General features: G+C 40.0%; 1 pseudogene; it reads right to left on the minus strand.

Moving 5' to 3' along the window:
* Positions 1–13,473: 13,473 nt before the first annotated feature.
* On the minus strand, positions 13,474–13,740 carry LOC103288100 (dynein light chain 1, cytoplasmic-like; annotated as a pseudogene).
* Positions 13,741–13,965: the final 225 nt, after the last annotated feature.

The following is a 13,965-nucleotide window of genomic DNA, read 5'->3' on the forward strand; positions in this document are numbered from 1 at the left end:
GGGGGGTGGGGGGTGGTGGTGGTGGTGCTTTTAAAGGTGGAACAAACCCTCTTCTGTGTTAAATCAAAAGGATAGTCAAAATCCACAAGGGCAGATGCTACTTCAGTTTTAAACGAGCCATAGATGATACAAAATCCTCTTGGGGCTGAAAATCACTTCCTATCTGCATGGCTTTACTAACGGGCCTTTGTTTTCCATTATCTTTTGCAAAGTCTTGATCAGTATTTTTCCAGCACCCAAGTTGGAAGGTCGATATTAGGCCGATGCTAAATTAGTCAAGAAATGAAAACAGAATTTTATGCTAGAGATGCCTTTATTCTCCTTCCATCTGGAAAGGAGTTTCATGGTCAAATTACTTTTTAGTGCAGTATTTAAATGATGGAATTTTGAGGCCATAACATCTAAAACTTGAGCAAATGGCAAATAGAACTTAAGGGGACTCCCACTTCCAGAGGCTGTTTAAGTTGTGGCTGTGAACATAAGCTGCAAAGATTTAAAAAATCATATATATATATACATACACACATATACACACACACACATTCATATGATGGGCAGCTCAGAGAGTCAAATCTAAAGAGTTCTTAAGCTAAGTTTGGTTCAGCTTCTTTGGAACCCCTGCTGTACTTTTAAGATAATGCCTCATTGTACCAGTGTTTTAATATGTAGATCATATAGCCCCTATGAAACCACAGCTTTTTTTCCAGATAGAAGGATTTTTCTTCAAATTCTTGTGCTATAAAAAAAGATAATATTTATACCAAGTAGTTTTAAAATTAAGATTTATTAAGCTTATATATAGGCTAAGTACTGGCTGGTGGAATTTTTCCACCACCATGTCTATGGTTCTTAATGGGGACATCAAAATCGTGGTTCCTTGTCCTGTCTTTCCACAGCCCTTAGTCCTTGGTCTGCTGTGATATTTATGTTGAGTTGACCCTCTTAGTGGCTCTCTAGTTTGAAGGTCTCTTAATATTTAACTGTGAAGACTCAGAAATGAGAAAGGAGAGGAGTTGGGATGGTTTTTGTGTTTTGACACTTTGAAATTATTATGGTTGAATAACTTTCCAGAACAAAGAAACAGCTATGCTTGACAAAGCGCAACAAAACAAAATACAAATGCAAAGCATTTTGCGTGTCAGTGGTTCTATTCTACCTATAAAAAGAGTGATATTAAACACTTAGGTATTACAAGGCCTAACCAATCTCCTTCATGGAAAAAGATAAAAGTACTTCTTTCAACCCAAGAAAAAGAAGGAAAGGGCAGGTCCAACAGAAAACTCACCCCTTAAATAAACATAAAATGTGAAAAGTTGGAAAATTTAAAGGATTTCCCATCTGGAAACTGAACTTTTGTGTTTGAACTTCTTGGCGCCACGCCTCGTACACAGCTCAGTAACTTATTTTTTGGGAATAATGAATGAAAGGAGGGAAAAATGTGTAACTTCCCAGCACCCAGAAGGTGGTTTCTCTTTCTCTTGCCTCACACTGAGCTTCCTTTACCCTCATTTCATTCCCTGAGAAAAGCTAATCCTGGACAAGCTATACAACATGAGGAAGCTCCTTTGGCATACTTTCTTAGTGGAAATCAGATCTGCTTATGCCCTACAGGGAATGCTGAGGTCAGAGTAAAGGCTTATAAAGGGCTCTTTCAAAATGAACATTTCCCTCAGAGGAAGCTGGAATTTTCTCATATGGAAATCAAACCAACTTTATTTCACTTAACATTTTTTCAAATGGAGGTAGAAAAACCCAACTCATTGCTTGAAAGAATTCCCCTCATATGTAAACACTGTTAGGAAGTCTGGCTTAAGTTAAAAGGCATTTTTTGGTGTGTGTGTGCTATTTTTTTTTTTTTAAAACTGCCCTCATGTACCCATTTCTCTTAAAGATTCCTCATTTTAAATCTGATACTACAAGTTTTTGCTAGTGTGGAAGTTCAAACGCTTCACTTGTTTTCAGTCCCCAGGGAAAATGACTTGGTTTTAGCCTGTCTCCAAGTGCTTACAATATCATGTTCAATGGCAGGTTTAGAAGAGGGTCTAAGACTTATGTGAAAACTAGATCAATCCCATAGAACATAGAGCTTTGTAGGATGAGGATGGGCTTGTGAACATTCATTCTTCTCTTTGTTTTTTGGGTATTTTTTTGGTAAATGTCAAACAAACTTCCTTTTGCTTTACCAGTAAAATGCCTTCAGCCAGCTAAAATTTAAATATGGAAGCTTCAGAGCTTGATATTGAATACATCAGTGATTCTTTCAAGAGGAATAAGCCAATTTACCCAAAACAACCTGAGATGTATTAATTATTAAATTGTGCTGGGTGGGTTTTTAATAACTACTTTCTAAAGTTTGGACACAATTTGAAGGGTGACTTTTTGATCTGTATGTTGTACAGCCAATCTAGAATTACATAACATTAGATGACAAAGTGATCTGCAACTTCGTTGGCAAGGACATCTGCTAAATGGAGTGTAGGATCCAACAGGGTTTTCTTAGGGCATTATTGTCCAGGGAAGGAAGCAGGAGGACTTTGGGGCATTCTTCATAAAAGCTGGAGAGGCCAACTCCCTATCCCTCTGAAGCTGGCCTACTGGTGATCAGTGGGATGGAGAGGAATTGGATTTTAATAATAGGTGGTCCTTCCTATTATTAATTTTGAGAAGGAAGATAAAATGATTGTCTGTTACATTCCACTGTCGGCTTTATGCTTAGTTTCAGAATATGCAAGTATCGGCTTCTGAAAAACAAGTATCACAATGTACCAAATGCTTTACTATCACATTCCTGAACTTAAGTATGCTCATAATTTGTGTAAATATGTCTCTTAAATGATTTGGAGAGATGTGATTTATTTTTCATATTTTAAAAATGCATTCCATTTTAAATAAAGTATCGAATGAGATGACTGATCTGTGGACCTTTTGAAGGCCTTGCTGACCGGGCATAGACACTATGCTTTCCTATGAGAGAAGCCTTCTAAAGGGCTTGTCTGTTGAAAATCCCATGACCATTCTGGGAAGAAAAAGACCACTTGTGGGATTGGAAATTTATTTTTAAAAACATTAGCTGGGCATTTTGAATATAGAATCTAAAAATTCACTCAGATATTTTGGGAAAATAATTACCTTTCAGAATGCTAATGAATTTGAGTTGAATTTTCCATAATGCCCCAGAGGATGAGAAATGGTTCCAGTAATTGGCTTGAATTACTGGAGTCCCAGAGAGATTCTAGTCCTTCTATGCCTCTTGAGAGGGTAGAGCCTTGACTCAGAGAATCACTCTTCAAACAGGTATCTATAAAGCTTCCTGTTTTACGTTGAGAGCAGAATAGAGGGTTGATTCTCTAAAGGAAAATAGAATAATTTTACTTTTACAATCTCTATTGGCATCTAAAAAAAACACCTTTAAATCTCAAAAGAATTTAACATAGAAAATTTGGAAGTTTTTTCATTTCTCTACTGTTTCAAGCAGGATTTTTTTTTAAAGAAGAAATGAACCCTGGCCAGGTAGCTCAGTTGGTTAGAGCAGGTTTAATCCTTGGTCAGGGCACATACAAGAATCAACCAATGAATGCATCAATAAGTGGAACAACAAATCAACGTTTCTCTGTCTCTCTCTCCTTTTCTCTCTCCCCCCCTCTCTCAAATCAATAAATAAATAAAAAAGAAGAAATGCAATCTAAGAAGGCAAATTACTGCCATTGGGAGGGGAATCATGGGTATTGTGTGAGATAAAGGTATCTAGTAGGAGATAAAGCATGGTTGGCAACAGCCAAGATTTGAGAGTCATAGTGCATGGGCTCAAGTCCCAGGTCCATGACTTACTAGCCAGGCAGATCTTGAGTTACATAACCTTGTGGAAACTCAATTTTCTTCTCCACAAAATGTAGTTAATAAAGGTATCTACCTTAGGGTTATTGAGAAGATTTAATAAGTTAGTACATATATGAGTGCCTAGAAGCTCCCTGTATTTTAGGGCACACAAACTGGCTTGGGAATCATTATAGTCATATTAATATATAATATCTGGCGTTTTAAAGCTATAAATTATATTTTCTGAGATCTTAGCATTTCTTTTAAATGGTAAGAATAGCCCAGTCGTCATGGCTCAGTGGTTGAATGTTGACCTATGAATCAGGAGGTCACAGTTCGATTCCTGGTCAGGGCACATGCCCTGGTTGCTGGCTTGATCCCCTGTGTTGGGTGTGCAGGAGGCAGTCAATCAAGGATTCTCACTCATCATCGATGTTTCTATCTCTCTCTCCCTCTCTGAAATCAATAAAAATATACACTTAAAAAAATGGTAAGAACAGTATGATAACAACATCCTTGAGTTCAACTTTGAAAAAAAGAGAAAAAACATTATTTATAGTACTACTATTTTCATTTGCTTATTACTTTCCAGTCTTGCTTCATATGCTTATGTATTTAGAGTTACAGAGAAACAATGAGTATTTTGATTGTTTCATTATACCTTCGCTATTATAGATGTATTTTTTTATACTCGGTCCCCTGGTATGGTAGTGTTGGTGGCTGTCATGCTCTCGGTGAGTTCTTTTCTCAGAATGTCCTCTGTGTTGTCTCAGGGAGAACCATAAAGCTTTAGGACGCACCCTCTTGAGGGTAATCCACATCCCATGTTTGGTCTCTGGGGAGTGGATAAAGACCAGGCCCTGAGCTGGGTTGCTCAGCTGGTTGTTGGTTAGAGCATTGTCCCAAATGCCAAGGTTGTGGGTTCGATCCCCAGTCAGGGCACATGGGTGGAACAACAAATTTCTCTCTCTCTCTCTCTCTCTCTCTCTCTCTCTCTCTCCCTTCCTTTCTCTAAAATCAATTAAAAAAAAAAAAAAAGATCAGGCCCCGTTGTCTCAATCAGGACGGCCGTAAGGGCCATCTCAGCTCCAGTGCTCCCTGTAGAACTGGCAGAGGCCTGTCTCAGCAGCTCCCGTGAGGAGCCTGTATGGATATACTATGAAGTGGCAGTGAAATCTGAGTGCAATCTCAGAGCCACTACTTAACCACTTCACTTGTAGTAAAGCATTATGTAAATATTATTATTATCTAAAGACCATTTTAAGAAGGATATTTAGATATTTCTACTTCTATTATGCCTATATAGATACAGAGATTACATGTGCATATAATACACATAATGTGTATTTCAATCTAAATAATTTAGATTTAAAAACAGGATATTATTGCAATTAAAAATAGCATTAAGCACCGAAACCGGTTTGGCTCAGTGGATAGAGTATCAGCCTGCGGACTGAAAGGTCCCAGGTTCGATTCCGGTCAAGGGCATGTACCTTGGTTGTGGGCACATCCCCAGTAGGGGTTGTGCAAGAGGCAGCTGATCGATGTTTCTAACTCTCTATCCCTCTCCCTTCCTCTCTGTGAAAAATCAATAAAATATATTTTTTAAAAAAGTATAGCATTAAGCAATTCTGATTTTTTTAATAGAACGTGAGCCAAATTTATGTTCATAGTAAAGTGGGAGCAATCATATGAGCACAATATTGCCACTGTCCAGAATTAGTGACGCAGGAAAACCTGAATAATGAACTCTATGAACACAGTTATTCTATTGAATGAATATGAATCTACTCATCAAGGTATTCTTCCTTGCTTTGCATCTTTCTCAAAGACCTTGTTAGAAACCCTCACCACACAGAAAGGCAAATAAATGCCATGATGTGTGTGTTCTAGAGCCCTGGCCCTTCTTGCCTATAAAGTGAGTCTGGTTATCAAAGATGGCGCAGGTGGGGGCCAGAGGACTCGGGAGAGTTAGATGACCTGGTTGGACTATTGATGTAGGCAGAGCTCCTTGGTCTGAGGGTTATTCTGGATCAGATTTTATCTTGGAGGGATTTTTAGAACCTGCGGAAAGAGCTCCACTCTGCTACACCCTGATGCAGAGCCAGAATGAACTGCGGAGAAATGGAAGATGTGGGAGGGCTTGCTCCCTGCCAGGGCATTAACCTGAAGCATTTGATGTTTAATTGAGCTCTGGAAATAAAAACTTGAAAAAAATAGTCGAAAAAATGTGGTTATGTTGAATATTCTCAAACCCTGCCAGTCATTTGTAACCAAGTGAGTAAACACATACTGCATGCAGTCCTTTAAGACCAGACATGCTTTGCTTTTGAAGTAACTGATAAATGAGTATTCAGCTCCTGTACAGAAAGACACAGGAAATGACTCTTGAGGAGTTTCAAAGTTCTAATTATGTCACGGTCCTCCACTGGCGTTCTCCTGAAGCTGATAACTCACATACAGTTCTGTTCGTACTGGAGCCAACAGTTCATTATTTTGCAAGTGTTTTGTACGTGGCTGTAGCAAACTCTACCGAGTGGTGTGGCTTGCTCTGTCAGGGTTGACTCATCACCTCGAAAGAGCAGCCTGGCTTTGTGACTAATCACAGTCAAAGAAACCAAACTGGTAATGGCTATAGGCATAGTCTCTTTCCTCTATTTTTTTTTTTTTAAATGTCTTTTTATTGAACTTTTAGAGAGAGAGAGCGAGAGTGATAGAAACATCAATGAGAGAGAAACATCAACATGGATTGGCTGCCCCCTGCACGCTCCCTGCTAGGGATTGAGCCAGAAACCAGGGCATGTGCCCTGACTGGGAAATGAACTGGTAACCTCTTGGTGCATGAACTGATGCTCATCCACTGAGCTGCACCAGCCGGGCTCTTTCTTCTATTTAGCTGCTAAAGAAATGTTTATTTCTACAAAGCTTGGCTGCAATTTGTAAACATATACCTCCCTTTAATGATCCTCCAAGTAGCCCCCAATACATACGTGTGTGTGTGTGTGTGTGTGTGTGTGTGTGTGTGTGTGTGTGTGTGTTTATATATCCACTTTTCTTGCTGGTAACTTTCATGGCTCATGAAGGTGAGTTGGTCAGTTTTTGTTGCAGAACCTGACATCTGAGGGGCTTCAAACAGCACTGGGCAGAGCTGGCTCCCCCAGAGCTTTGGGCATCCAGCCTGCCCAAACCCCTGTTACAAAGCAGTGGCCTGTGGTACTGCCAAGTCCCTTTGTAACTGCCTGTTGTCCTGTTCTGACACCGTCACTGGAGGGAATAGCTCAGTCTCAGTGAGAGAATAATTTAATAACTGACTCTTTTAGTTTCTGACAGCAAAGGAGGCTGCTAACGTAGTGATCAGTATATGGGTGAATGTGTGAGGGTGAATCTGATCCTTGCTACAATGCACCGGCTCACCCAAGATTAATTATAATGATTCCCAGAGGTTCTCATTAAATTCCTGATGCCTATAAAGAGTGCCAGGCAGCTCCTGGGAGACCTGAGCTGCATGGCTGTCTCAAGCTGGCGGGCCCTGGTTTGTATTTGCCTTCTATACGATGGTAGGCAACAATACCTCTCCTCCATCCGTGTAAATGGTGACTTTGAGACCAGAGCTGAAAATGGAATTTTAGGAGTTTAGACAAAGCCTCATTCATCCCTCCCCTTTTTGCAGAGGAAGAAAATGAACACAGGAAGGGCCAGGGAGCTGCTCATGGTCGCAGCCAATGAGTCAAAGCCAGGATTGTAAACCAAACCCAGCCTCCCTGATTAGTGCTCTTTCCACTGTACCCCTGCTTTGCAGGGCTTGGAGGGTAATTTGTGTAAATTCAAGGTGTTATTCTTGCAAATAATCACTTGAAACTTCCAGACACCATATACCCCCGACCCCCACCCAAAGTATAATTTTTTTAAATTATATAAGCTATCAAACTGTCTTAAGGCAGTTATACATATTTAAAATAAACTTTCATTTTACACTTTTCAAAAGTGAGTTCTGACTTCGACCTTCCAAATATCATCCATGTGGTTTAACAAAAACTTTAAGCAAGCAGAAAATGCACGAAAGAAAACAGATATATCTTTTGAAACAAACGTATTTTAAATATGGTTGTTAGAATATATCTTTTTTCAAAAATTAATTGAAAATTATTTAATTAGAAACCAGGTTCAAAAGCTGTTTGGAATTTATGTTATCACACGACTCCTAAAATATTCATGGAATGTTTCCGGTGCTACTAACTCCCCCTCACCCCCCACCCCAAGGTCTTGAAATTATCTCTGGAGCTGAAAAATGTTGAAGTGATTTGAATGTTTATACAGTTGCTTAAGGAGGTAGCTGACTGGCTTTTCTCGCCTCTCCGTGTAAGTGTCAGGAGAAATATTCCCTGAAAAAGGTGTGTCCAGGGTAATGGATCCATTGGCAACCATGAAATCCAAAAGGTGGGGTGGTCAAACTTGTTATTTCCCTTCCAGGGAGCTAGGTGAATGCAATCTACAAAGCTCAACATTCAATCGTAAGTAACAGTTCATCACCTACCTAGGACATTCGATACCCCAAACTAGACAACTTGGAGATTTCCAGAACTGGTACCTTTCATTGAGAGGATGACGGGTGGGGGGAGGAGAGGGTCCCCAGTAAGGACATGTACTCCAGCATCCAGTAAACAGGTTTTTAATTCAAAACTGTGTCTGCCTCTGGGTGACGCCATTCTTTCCTCTTACATAAAGTGACCTCTACAGGCTTCACTCACAGCCCTTGGCTCCCTCCGAGGCACAGCGCTTGTCACAAGGCAGCGGGTTGCCTGCTTGTTCTTATTCAAGTGACGACTGGGAGTGCTTGATAGGGGGTGATGCTGACAGCCGCTCTCTGACAGGAGATTGTCAGCATTCTTGACCCGGGCACTCCAAGAGCCTGGGAAAACACTTTGATTTCAATGTGGCTTTAAAAAACAATACGCAGTTGAACCAAATAACTGTGTAAAATAGGTCCACAGAGCAGCTTTTGTGGGATTAGCTGGTTCTCAGTGCCCCTCAACAAACTCATGACAATGTCGGTGTGCTGAGCAGGGTACCCTCTTATTTGTATGCATTCAACTTGACGTACAAAATCAGGGTTCTTACCTCAAACTTACTGCATAGAAATTAACATATAGAACAGGAGTGAGAGACAAAATTTGTGAATTGGAAATATGAAATCATGTATTAAATACAGGGTGTGAGTTGTAAGGGTGGGCAAGAGGATTCCATACTGAAAGGCAGAGTCGAAGAGGGGGGGCGGGGGTGATCCAGGCAGGCCTAGGAAGTGAAGAAATCTTGCAAAAAAAAAAAAAAAAAGTGAGCAATGAGGGGGAGGAAGAAAGGTATTTCTCTAAAGACTTCCTCAAGTCACACTCACTTGGTTTATTTCTAACTAGTGATTACAATTAAGTGATTTTCTTTTTTTTGTGTGTGTGTAGATTATTTTAGAGGGAAAGGGAAATGAATTATTAAGCTTTCTTTTCTCTTTTTAAGATTTTGTCTTTCCTCTGAGTCTCTGAAAAAGAACGTAAACATAGAATAAAGCAAAACTGAATTTTCTATAGGCTCAGATCTCTTAAGAAACATTTTCTGTCATTTGGCTTGAGTTTGAAAAATTGACATTCACTAGAATATTTTATTCTAGATACTAACTCACAAAAAGTGGTGGAGGTAACCATAGCTCTCCCACAAAATTGATATTAGCGATTAATTCAGGCTTAGCCCAGTAATGTTAACATTAAAAAAACCATTGAAACCTGTAAAGAATTTTTGTGAGTTTATTTGAGCCAAACTGTCGACATATGCCGGGAAGCAGAACCTCAACGAATTGAGATAATGCTCTGGAGAATGGCGGGTTACATCTGTATTTATACATTGCAATCAAAGGAAAGAGACTTAGGTGGGTTACAGGAAATCCACTGGTGATAGATTAGAGAGGTGGGATAAAGCAAAGCGGTGGGGGGGCGGGGGAGGGAAACCCCTGGGATTGGATAAAAAGTAAAACGATGACACATACTTAGGTGGGTCCAGGAACAATTAACATGATAATGAAGGAATTTGTGGCATCTGTCCTGGCGCCCAGCACATTAGGTTGTGCCCCAAGGGGTCCGGAAAAAGGGAAGTTACAAGTTTCCTAGACATTTCAAGGGTATGTTATCATAGATGCAAAAAGACAGATAGGCTCAGTTAAGGTAAAGGTTGACCTTGTCAGTGAAGATACCGGCCTAGGATGTAACTGTCCACCATACCTGCTTTTAGTTAGTTTAATTTCAGACCATCCTTTGTGGTTACTTTAGGTCTCTGAGTTTGCAAGACTGCCATGCAGGCCTCCCCTGAGCTTGTCAGGTCAGCATGTGGCCCCTTTCGTCCACAGTACTTAGTTCATAGTAAGTACTCAATAAAGGTCAGGCACTACAATAAGAGAAGACACTAGGGTTGGTGATGAGTGTGGCAGATAGTTTTCAGGTCTAGTAACCAGATTTTCCATGTTTTTTTGCACATTTTTCTTTTTTGGTAAAAAAAAAAAAAAGATAATGTTTTATTAACAGTGTACCTAAAACTGGTTGCCAATTCACATATAAATAAACCAATGCATACCTTAAAACAAGAATTAGGAAATACAGACACCTATGTAAAAGCTGGTTTTATTATTTCTCCAGGTTTTATTATCAATGATTTATGTTTGATTCCTATTAGCAAATTTAATTAAAAGTAAACAAAATTACTTTTCCTGTAAGTAGAAGATACCTTTAAAAAATTCCGTATAGGGCACAGTAGCAGGCCTACAAATCAGAGTCAAGTACAAGGTTTGCTCTCAAGGAACTCACATGGGAAACATGGAGAAGGTAAGACAGAGGACTATTGGGTAAGTACTAATCGTAGTAGTTAACATGAGAAGGCTAAAATGGGCTAATTCCAAGGTAACCCTGATATTTTGGGGGGCTAGCAACCTGAATCTGTGCCAGCAAGCCCAGTGTACATTCTTGATAACCTATAATTAAGTCACTGCCTCTTTCCCAGAAACCGGTCTTGCAGAACCTGTTATCTAAATGCTCATATTTCACAGAGGCCATAAACGATGAACAGTGCATAGCCCTGGGGGGGGGGGGGGGGGCGGGGGGAAGAGAATGGTGGGGTATTAACGCTGGCGCCAGGCCAGACCATCAGATATGGTTTCAAGACCCTAACACCTGGGGCCTTTTTGCAAAACCCTCGAAAAGACCGGAAGCATAATCCATATTTGCGGGACAAAGACCCCAGAAAGATATAAAAGAGAAGATCCTGCATGTTACTTTACTCAGATTTGGGAAGTTATTCCGTTGAGTCCGCTGGCGTATTAAACAGTGTAACTCCTTTTCTCTAAAAGCATTGCTTGATTTTCCTCTGGTCTTCTGCAACAAACAGAGTATTAATAATGGCAGTAGCAGCAACTAATAGTTATTGAGTACTTACTAAATGGGCCCTACACATGTTTTATATGAATTATCTTATTTAGCTATTATAAAATCTATGATATTGGTACTTTAATCAGCATTAGATTTGACCGTATATAATAGTTAATCCCAAATAAGTATATTAAAATAAAAATTTACTTTTAAAAATTAAATTTATTGGGGTGATGTTGGTTAATAAAATTACACAGGTTTCAGGTGTACAAGTTTACAACAACAACAACAAATTTACTTTTCTTTTATGTACAAAGATCCAGAGGTGGGTGGTTCAGGGCTGGGATGGTGTCTTTTGGGTCATCACAGACCCAGGCTTCTTCTATCTCTTCCATCACCCTTGGGACAGGGCTTGGGTGCTCATGATCCAGGATGGCTGCTAGAGTTCCAGATACCTTATCTGAGTTCTAGATAGAAAAAAAAGAGGAATTGGCTGTAGAGCAAAAGGGAACAACTTTCTAGATAAGTAATTGTTTTATTTTTTTTAAATATATTTTATTGATTTTTTTAGAGAGAGGAAGGGAGAGGGATAGAGAGTTAGAAACATTGATGAGAGAGAAACATCGATCAGCTGCCTCCTGCACACCTCTTACTGGGGATATGCCCGCACCAAGGTACATGCCCTTGACTGGAATTGAACCCAGGACCCTTCAGTCCGCAGGCCGACACTCTATCCACTGAGCCAAACTGGTTAGGGCTAAGTAATTGTTTTTAGAGAAACGCTGGAGCCCTCATATGATGACTTCCACTTACATCTTATTTTCTATCTGAAGTTGCAAGGAAGACCATACATACTAGTACACTCCTTCAGCTGGATACATTGCCAGCCCATCCCCCAAATCAGGGTTCTATTAGCAAAGAAGTAGGGGAGAAGGGTTATTGAGAAGAAAATAAGCAGTTTCTGCCATAATTTTTATCACTCTTCAATCAGTAGATGAGAAAGTGAGGATTAGGAATTGAAGAAAATTTACCACCATTTGGTGGGGCCAGGATTGTCATCCAGGCATCTAGCTCCACTGTCTTTGAGTCTAACCTCTATGCAAACTACACCACGAACTGGCATGGGAATACAAGACAAACCTCTCAGAGAGATGGGAAAATGCTTAGAAGCATTAACTTAGAGCCTTTTATGTATTTTCAAAATTCTTACTAAGGTTTTAACATTTTCCTTTCAAATATGGTACTGCTGTAATGATGTCCAATTAGTCCCCTTTTAACATTTGAACAATTCAAATAGAACACATCTGATTTTTAAAACAGAGCTATGTAGTTGCTTTCCATGCCTTCAGGTGAGAGTCATATTGACATAGGAGAGATATGAGAAAGATCGCAGGCGCTCAGAGGAATCTGGAGCACTAACGCCAGAGTCTCCATCAATAGCTCTTGATGCATTTATAGCTCCGTTTAGAGACATCATGTTCATCACTATCCATAGATTCCATGACAAGATCCAGATCAGGAAAATAGAAGAAAAAAATGAATGCTTTTCATTCATGCTCAACAAGAGGAGTGCCGTAGTGTTTATTCTGAGGGTCAGCAAAGAATAGTGGAGCCCTAGCTGGTTTGTCTCACTGGTTAGTGTCAGTCCATGGACTGAAGGGTTGAGGGTTTAATTCTGGTCAAGGGCATGTACTTTGGTTGCAGTCTTGATCCCTGGCTCCCAGTTTCGTGCAGGAGGCAACCAATTGATATGTCTCTCTCACATGGATGTTTCTCTCTCCCTCCCTTCTACTCTGTCTAAAAATCAATGGGGAAAACTATCCTCAGGTGAGGATTAACAACAAAAAGAATCGTGGAAAGAATCCTGGGTTCTAGATTTGGCTTTGCTGCTAATGAGCTGTGTGATCCCAAGCAAATAATTTTGCCTCACTGGACTTTAGTTTCTTCCTCTTTATTTTATTTTAATTTTTCCCCATTTTTACTTTTTTGGGGAAAGAGATAGATTTTGAGGAGGAAAAACATGAGGCAGAGAAATATGGAATAGAAAATAAATACAAAAAAAAGCTGTTTTGTTAATTGTTTTATAAGCACAACAAATGAGTTCAGAGAATGCCCTATGCAAAACAACACAAGAAAGGTTCAAGATCAAGGTGTTCCTTTAAGCAAGGTTGAAGATTTTAGTCTCTGGCATTTGGAATTTAGGCTGCAATCCTTATTTTTTGGATGAATCACTGGGCTTGTGGTACAGTCCATGCTTTTAACCGGATTTGAACAGAAGAATCGCCACTTGGCCCAGGTAGAAATAGATGAAGTGTTTGGTTTCATGTGTCACATAACTACCAAAGTTCTTCTCTACGATTCAGTGCCAGGGGGGTTGTACTTCTTATCAAACTCCTCTAATATGCACCGCAATATGCTTCTCTATGTTATATTTCTCCAACACCTGAGTAGCACATTCCACGGTGTCCTGTTGCATCTCCCTTGACATATTGGCATTTTCGATCACCGCCTTGTGGTCACACATGGTTACAGTGGAGCAGGGCTGGCCCACTGCACATGTCGCCTGGGGGAGGGGCTGGTGAGGCTCAGACCCAGCGGGAGAAGCCACAGCTTACCCAAGCCATGGCGCATCTCCTCCTCCTTTTTAAAGTAAAGATGTCTTCAATTGCACCCTTTCAATTATAATATTTTACAATCATTAGCTACTCTAGATTCAGTTGCCTTCCTTTGGAAAGAGTATAGACGTTGA

The sequence above is a fragment of the Eptesicus fuscus genome, chromosome 7, assembly GCF_027574615.1.
Source record: "Eptesicus fuscus isolate TK198812 chromosome 7, DD_ASM_mEF_20220401, whole genome shotgun sequence".
Lineage (NCBI taxonomy): Eukaryota > Metazoa > Chordata > Mammalia > Chiroptera > Vespertilionidae > Eptesicus > Eptesicus fuscus.